Source organism: Macrobrachium rosenbergii, chromosome 11, assembly GCF_040412425.1.
Source record: "Macrobrachium rosenbergii isolate ZJJX-2024 chromosome 11, ASM4041242v1, whole genome shotgun sequence".
Lineage (NCBI taxonomy): Eukaryota > Metazoa > Arthropoda > Malacostraca > Decapoda > Palaemonidae > Macrobrachium > Macrobrachium rosenbergii.
This window is the reverse complement of record NC_089751.1, coordinates 38,147,223-38,156,009: the sequence shown is the minus strand read 5'-3', so window position 1 is coordinate 38,156,009 and position 8,787 is coordinate 38,147,223. Positions and strand designations below refer to the sequence as shown.

General features: G+C 37.1%; 1 pseudogene; it reads right to left on the bottom strand.

Annotated features, from left to right (window-relative positions):
- Positions 1-8,125: 8,125 nt before the first annotated feature.
- Positions 8,126-8,246, bottom strand: LOC136843598 (5S ribosomal RNA; annotated as a pseudogene).
- Between the last annotated feature and the right edge of the window lie 541 nt (positions 8,247-8,787).

Here is an 8,787-nt window from a genome sequence, read left to right as displayed (position 1 = left end):
TCTTGACATTCTGTAGTCACATTTTTAAAAAATCTCCTCCATTTTCTTCGTCAGTGCCTCTGGTTCCTCCACTAAGTAGTAGTGCAGGCCATACATATGCATAACAGGTTTTTGTTCTTCCCACAAAAAGATTATTTTTATTTACCAGTAGTCTTGCTGTCTGCATTTTGGTGGTTTAGTTTGCTTTAAAAAAATTTTTATTTTTCTTCCAAATTTAAGTTCATCAAAAAGTTAACTAGTTGGTTAACTGAGTGAATTCCTTGCTGTACGTCTATTTAGAATGGTATATTTTTATTACAAGCTGATGGACAAAGAAGTGTTACGTCTTAACCGAGTCATTTTAAATTTATGTATTATTTATTTTCTTACTTCGAGATTTACCTCCGGAGGTCTCATAATGAAAATCAGAGAGTATTTGTAAATAAGGTTAACCCACGTACTTCATAATTTCGGTATAGAATAAAGGTTTTTTTTTATCCATAACAATTTCTCGTTTAAATGACATGTTTTTCTTATCTAACAAATTCATCGCTAATGGGTCACATAATTCTGACTGCTAAATGTACCTCTTAAAATTCAGGTTTTGTAGCTTTGATATTGGCCCTATCCATTCGGGTTTTGGGTGTCAGTATACATATGTAAAGGGGGCCTAGCTTTCTTATTTTTTTTGAGTGGTCTTTAGTTTCTGTAGTTCGGTTCTGAGGTTCATTCATATTTTCCTCTTCCTTCTGTCATCGGTGTAACTCTGCTTCTGTTTTCGAACCTCCTAAAAGTCTTCTCGTGCGAAAAAATGATTATACGAAAGTCTTTCACAATTACATGCAATGAACATCAGTCATGAAATGCCAAAGAAATGCATTTTTTATGACAAATAGAAAATGCCTTCACTTCCTTCGCTGAAGGAAGTGAAGGCATTAACTCTCGAGTACCAGAAAACAGCTGAAATATAAAAATACAGGTATCCCAGCTCTCGGGGAAATTGAAATATATGCTGGAGGGTCGAACTAAAAGGCAGTTTCACCGAACGGAATTGAACTCTAGAGTAGCTGTAATGAAAACTGACTCGAGGGATTTTGGCAGAAATGAAAGTGAAGAGACTCGAGTTCCAAAATGCGCAGCAGAATTTCTCTCGAAAAAGAAAATAGGGGAAAGTAGAATCTGCCGGCTGCGCATCATGTCTGCTTCTGATTTGGAATATCCCAAATTGAACTTGAAATCTTAATCACTTTTTTTTTTATCGTATTCCTTCTTGTTTCAGTATAAGGGTTTTGATTTGCCCGATCAAAGTATTATTGAATTAGGAAAGTATTTTAATTTCATGTTTTATGAATACAAACTCGTTTTTTTTATATCTTCATCGGAGTGAACAGGCTAGGAATTTCTTCCAACTTTAAGTGTTCGCAAGAACAAAGTGCGCGAGCATATCTTGTCCTCCTTGATCGGATATCGTTCTTTGAATTACTTGTTCTGTTGAAGCTAAAGCATGTTTCTCTCTCTCTCTCTCTCTCTCTCTCTCTCTCTCTCTCTCTCTCTCTCTCTCTCTCTCTCTCTCTCTCTCTCTCTCTCTAATAAAGAATACTATGTGGCAAATCCATACACAAAATCCCAGAGATTTCTTGACGATATCGTCAACCTACAATAAAAATGATCCGTTTTTTTTATTACGTTTTTTATAATAAAAAGGAGTTGATTCAGTGTAACTGCAGTCGATGAAATCCGGCAAGATGATTGGCGTTGCAGATCCTCGAGAAAATATTTTTGACTCTGGCGCCGACAATTAGTAACTTGCGTGATTCTCATTTTTCCATAACTTGCATATTGCCAATACTGGAGATGAAATATCACAAGGGAAAATGTCGCTTATTGTTGAATTCATTGAACCGAGTTTTGAGTCGGGGCGTCTCTGTGGAAATCGTAGTCTTTAGAAGCAGTATTGGAGAGATCTTTGAAAGATGAAAGCAGTGTTTCACCGTTCCTCCCTTTCATAAGATCTATGTAATGTTTTTCATCCAGTAGCTTCTGCTTCGCTTACCTGCTGCATCGAGATATGTGGCAATTTAAGCATGTGTGTTGAAGACTAGTCTTTGTCATTCGCAACTTTTCAATTTTGTTTTTTGAAATTTTTTCAACAGAAACAAAATTTTGCACTTTTGAAGAAACTCACAAGCCAGTTTATTTTAATCGTTAATAGTAATTTAGGAGAACTATTCTTTTTTTAAAAACATCCTGTCCTTGCCTTAAGGGAAACTTGAAAATGTTGCTTTTGGTTTGGGAGAGCGAAAGGAAAGTAGTGCGTAAGAAACGTATGTATGTCTGTATGGGACACAGAAATTTATTATTTTTTTTTAATCATATAATTGTCAGTAACTGCTGACCAGTTCTTTTAACCCACGGTTAGCCACGATTCCGTTTGATAAACTAGATCCACGCTTTGTTTTGTGCAAAATATATGATGAATTATATTTGTCAGTTTTGTATACTGTCCATAAAATTACGCAAAATTACCTTGAGCTACTGGTTGTAGATTCGTCTGAACATTGACGTTTGCTGATGGGTTTGTAAGGGTTAGTGTCTCTATCAAGTTTTTTTTTTTTTTAGCATATCTTTAGCTGGCTTGATTTTACACCGAGTAGTTGATATATTTCGAGGGATTTTGTAGTTGTGCTTTTACTTAATTAAAGTTCTTTCGGTATTCATGCATGCAACGGCTTCGACCAGTGAAGTCAAGCGTTTAAAAGGGGGTAAGGAGTATAATGGCTCAGAACATCAGTATGTTCAGTCATTGTTTCTTTTATTTTTTTTTATTCTATGGAGTTTATTTACTCTTATTTATTTGAATATTCACGTTACTTGATTGTCCGTGTTTAGATAATGCATCAGTTTTCCTTTACATAAAATCTCCCGTAGGGGGGTAGTGCCGTCAGTGCACCTCATGCGGTGCACTGTAGGCATTACTTAAGGTTCTTTGAAGCGTCCCTTCGACCCCTAGCTGCAACCCCTTTCATTCCTTTTAATGTACCTCCGTTCGTATTCTCTTTCTTCCACCTTCCTTTCCACCCTCTCCTAACACTTGATTCATAGTGCAACTGCCAGGTTTTCCTCCTTTCAGTTTCAAAGGTCTCGGCGCTTAACCTTTGGCCTAAATCCTATATATACATTCATTTAACACAAAATCCTTATTCAAGGACCACATTGAGAATTAGCGTCAGTTATTTCCTATTTAGATCGTAGTGTTTTTAGAATGGGAAATGTATCCAAACGTATAAGGAAAACGGTGTTCAGACAGAGGCAGTTCTTAAAACTGCGTCACTTTTACCAGCTTACTTGCGTTATTTTTCATCCCACTACGGAAAGAAAAGTCTTCATTTATTTCCTATCCGGAGTAAAATCTTGTAGTGATTAGCGTATCGAATAATCGTGAGAAAATTGATAGGGTATGAGGTCAGTGTGGTTTGGCCTGTGCATATATAAACACACTTATACTGTATATTTCTGCGTGTGTTGAGTTTATTCATACTTACATATTATTTTATATACATACATATATATATGCATACACACATACATATACGTACATACATATTATTTTATATACTATATATATATATATATATATACTTACACATACGTACATACGTGCATACATGCATACACATACACACGCACACACACGTATTTGTGTGTGTGTGTGTGTGTGTGTGTGTGTAATGTAATCAAGAAATCTGTTCGTCTAATGAAGGGTGGTTCCTTAGAAAACTAAACAGTGAGACTACTATGTTCATTATTTAACTGCTGGATTAAGAATGAACCCCCCTTTGCAGTTCACCTCTTCTCTCATCACATCATCATCCATTTTGTTAAGCCCAAAAATATTGTAAGAGTCAACTGCTGTAATTCCGTCACAATATATCCTGACATTCGTTTCTCCATTTTCGTAGGTGCAATCTGTCCCCATTGCCTTACTTTCTGTTAATATTCATCTTCAATCTGGTCGTCTGACAAAATGACTATAATCATTCTTTTTTTTAAGTCTGCCACATCTCCTCACTATCACCATCTAACACTACATCATATGTAGGCAACGGTCATTCACACATTCCATTTACGACCCATTTTTTGTCTGATTCCTCAACTCATATGGGCATCGACATTCAGTGCAGCTTCTCTGACCTTTTTCAGCACCCCATCCGTGAAGATACTAAGCATCCGTGGAGACACAATACGCCCTCCTCTTTCGCCAACTTTTACACCGAACCCATCACTTCTACATTTTCATATCCTAAGACAAGCTGTACTTTCATCTTAGAAACTTGTAGTTGCTCTAAAAATTCCCCTCACGCAATTTACTGAATATTCCAACAGCCTGCATTCCATAGCTATCCATTCTTTGATAATATTTGTATGTATGTTTATGTGTTCTTGTCTAGTAGATTCATACGTAGATAACTGTGATCAGATGTTTTTCCTGCTGACAGGGAATGGTCCAGAACTGGTAATATTTTTATAATGCGTAGGCGATCGTAGTGCTTGAATTGATTTCTGTGATCGACTCGATACCAATCGTAGTGCTTGAATTGATTTCTGTAATCGACTCGATACCAAATTGTGTTTTAATCAGATACATACGTAGATAAATTAACTGTGATTAGATGTTTTTCCCGCTGACAGTGGATGGTCCAGAACTGTTGATATTTCAATAATGCTTAGGCGAGCGTAGTGCTTGAATTGATTTCTGCATTTCTGCAATCGACTCGATACCAAAATGTGTTTTAATCAGTCAGTCAGTCAGCCTTATATCATTAGGTCTGTTCATGTCAGATAGCGAAGACTTCCAGATATCGCTTGAACGCTGCTTGACAATAGACCTTTGAGGTAATTACACTGGCCGGTCTCCCGATAAGAGAGACACGTTGATTAATGTCGCAAAGTTCAGCGAAATTAGCTTTCGGGGAGTAAATAATAATGAGCCCTAATTATCCACTGTTACCGTGCACGGAATGATTGTCCCCCCGGCCCTCGTTCCTTGTCTGTTCTGCTGTTTCGTCATCCGTCCTTCCATGTACGTAATTAGACATGAGCCCAAGGTTGCTCCAGCGAGTGAACTGACACAATCATGTCTATTCCTTATCATGTCTATTCCTCGGCATGTCTGTCCCTCGGTTCCATGGTCACGAAGTGTCAGGTGATCCCGAGGCTGAAGGCGATGTGGTGTCACGATGGAGTCAATATTCTTTTTGGTGTGACGAGAGAGAGAAGAGAGGTAATGAAAAGAAAAGCATCATAATTTATAGCACTTTCAGCTTCGTAAGAATTTTGAAGCTTGTGGAAGAGTGATCAACGCTTCTCTTGTATGTCACGAGACTTTGAATATCCAAGGAAAATAAACGCTTTCCTTTTCGTTCAGACCTTACGGTTTTTAATGTAAGTTTTGATCGTTATTTATACTTTCGTTCCAGACTCAAGGTACTTCAGTCCGGAAGTGCTTTTCGAGGGGCTAAATTAACGTCGATCACTCTAGCAAAACACTGACGCGGTAACGGAAATGAATATGTAAACAGGTAACGATTTCAGTTATGTAAATAGAGCTCTTAATTATGCACGGGAAACTTAGGTCTGGTGTGTAGTCTTTCCCTTTTCGGTACAGTAGGACTTATTATCCTCCAGTAATGAAAGATTCAAAGATGGTTGTGTTAGCTCTCGGTGTTACAATTCGAATCAGATGTTGTTTAGCTCTGGAAAATTATAAGTGCTAATTCAGATTTAATAATAATAATAATAATAATAATAATAATAATAATAATAATAATAATAATAATAATAATAATGTGTAAGTGCTTATTCAGATTTAATAATAATAATAATAATAATAATAATAATAATAATAATAATAATAATAATAATAATAATGCATAAGTTCAGACTCAACAGTAAAATATAATGATAATAATAAGTGCAACGAAATAGTAGATGAGTATAAATGAAACACTGTACTTTCTATACTAGCATAAGCTGTAGTTCAGATTATTATTATTAATATCGTTTCCTAAATGGAAACGCAGGATACTAACGGCCCATGGACCCGAATTAAAAAATGGAAAAAGAACTCTGAAGTTTGGTATAAAATTTCCAAAGAGTGTGTAAAATACATCGTCGAGTGCATAACACAGTTTAAGCAGCCTTTTGCATGAGACTAAATGAATTTATATCTGGTCATATAATCCCCTTTTCGGCAGTGTCGATAATTTATTTTTTCAGTTATTTGAGGTACAGTGGTATAACTAGCGTTAGCGGCGTCCGGGGGGTCTCTGAAAGTGCCGCCCCACGGCCGTGCTAAAAAGCACTAAAGTGGTGAAAATTAAACGCACATTTTAAGCCTTAACATCTTAGTCATTTATTTTATTTCATAAAGCTAAAACGAAAACAACACAGCAGATTTACAACGGAACCCTACGAGCTTCGTTAGAAGCGAATTCGCTAATAGCATCAAAGTCCAGGAGGAGAAAGAAGCCAGGGTTGCCGTTGTCAAAAATCGCTTACTGTCCAACAGCAGAGTCGATAAATCGTTGTTCAGAGTTCCGATCAGAGAAATGTGCTAGAAAATCTAGAATTATGCCAGACCAGACCTGCCCTAAAGATGCCAGAGTACCACTCCGGGGGGGGGGGGACCCTCCCTCCGTAGTTACGCTTCCGTTGAGGTAACCGCGTTGACATTTTTTATTTATTTATTTTTTTTTTTTTAACTGACCTCTTGTGTCAGCAAAGTATCGAGTCTGTCTTGCCTGTCTCACCTTTCAGGATATCTGGTGAGACAGAAGTCAGACTTGATTTGATACTTCGCTGAAGCAGGAGGTCAAATAATTGGAAAAATGTGTATTCGACACTTTGATAAAATAAGGGACGATATATTTTTCTCTCTCTCTCTCTCTCTCTCTCTCTCTCTCTCTCTCTCTCTCTCTTCTCTTATATTATTTCTTGTTACTTTACGTCTATTTTCTTTTTTATCCCTCTCCGTCCAGTTAATTAAAGGATAAAATAAGGGACGATATATCTCTCTCTCTCTCTCTCTCTCTCTCTCTCTCTCTCTCTCTCTCTCTCTTATATTATTTCTTATTATTTTACGTCTATTTTCTTTTTTATCTCTCTCTGTTCAGTTAATTAAAGGAAGTTAAATGATGCAGTAAGTTCTGTTGGCCCTTATTTGTGTATGTCTGTTTGTCTGTGCGACCCTTTTTTTCACTCATTCAGATTCAGTCGTCATAAAACTACCGGGTTTAGCAGTAGCAGCGTTCACACATTAAGGCGCGAGCAACTTATTAAGAAAGAAGTGCGTGAATAAATCATGAGGTACAAAATCTGATCTTTCACAGATGTCTGAAATAATTAAAAATAAAAAATAAAAATTTCAAAACATACCAAAAAAAAAGTTCCAGCAAAATATTTAGATGGAGTTTTTGGCATCGTTTTAATTATCAGTTCACGGTCCTCCAGTACATCTGCTATCTCGATACCCTGGCCTAGGTTGTGGACTGTCATTTTTAATTATATTTACCGACGGAAGTATTAGCTCCTGGCCCTTGAAATCATTTGGTTCTTAAGCATCTTTGCTCAGTGGGAGTTTTGAAATATCTTAACACGTCAGCCCGTGAGTTTTGGGGGCCAAAACTTTCGAGATGAATTAGCGTTTAGAAGAAGACTTCCCTTCCTATATATTTCTTATGCTGCTCGGTATCCACTCTGGAGTGAAGTGATATCGGCTGCGGAAATTTATCATCAGTGTAAAAAAATACAGACTATATTTTGCGACGTATATCGATGGATATTATTATTATTATTATTATTATTATTATTATTATTATTATTATTATTATTATTATTATTATTATTATTTCAGTAGATGAAACCTATTCACATGGAGCAAGCACACAGGGGCCATTGACTTGAAATTCAAGCTTCCAAAGAATGTTGGTTTCAGCCTCCCACCGCAGACACCACACCTCAGCAGTAACTGATCGTGATACAAAGCCACTGATTTTTCATCGCCCTGGGGTAGGCGCGAAGCCGCGACATCTGAGTGGCATACCACGACAAAAACCACAATACCAGCAGACCAGCTAAAGAAAAGTCAGACGCCAACAGAACCTGGTGTTCCCAGGCGGTAACCCATCCAAGTACTGACCAGACCCAACGTTGCTTAATTTCGCTGATCGGACGAGAAGCGCTGCTTTCAACATGGTATGTACCAAATTTGCCCGTCTCTGGCTCTCGTTGCGCACGTTCTGTACATCGGTATGTATAGATCTCTGTTTGAAGTCCAGTCCTTTCATTTGCGTGGAGCGTGATTGAAAGTGTGTATTATTTGAAGGCAGTATGTTGGTGATGTCCTGCTGTGAAAATTAAAGTGACCTCACCCATGAAAAATCGATGTTTTCTTTTTTCAAACATTTGCTCTTGAAGTTTATACTTGTCGGTAATTATGAAGTTAAGACAGTTGCTTAATGTTTACTGCGTTTATCCTATGTGTGTTGTGTTGCAGTAAAAACTGCAAGACTTCATTCATCCTACTGAGATGAGCAAGTGTCATATTAGTAATCCAGCAGTAATTAGGTTTGATGTTGCAAGAGAATGCAGATGACAGGAGTCATTTCATCATGAAAAGTGAATAAGACGCAGCTCATTTGATTCCATTCATATTGTTTTGATTTCTCTGTAAATTATTTCATAGACTTAAAAGCTGCCTAGAATTGCGCTCTTTTTTTTTGTTTTCTGTAAAAGAAAACTGTTGTGCCG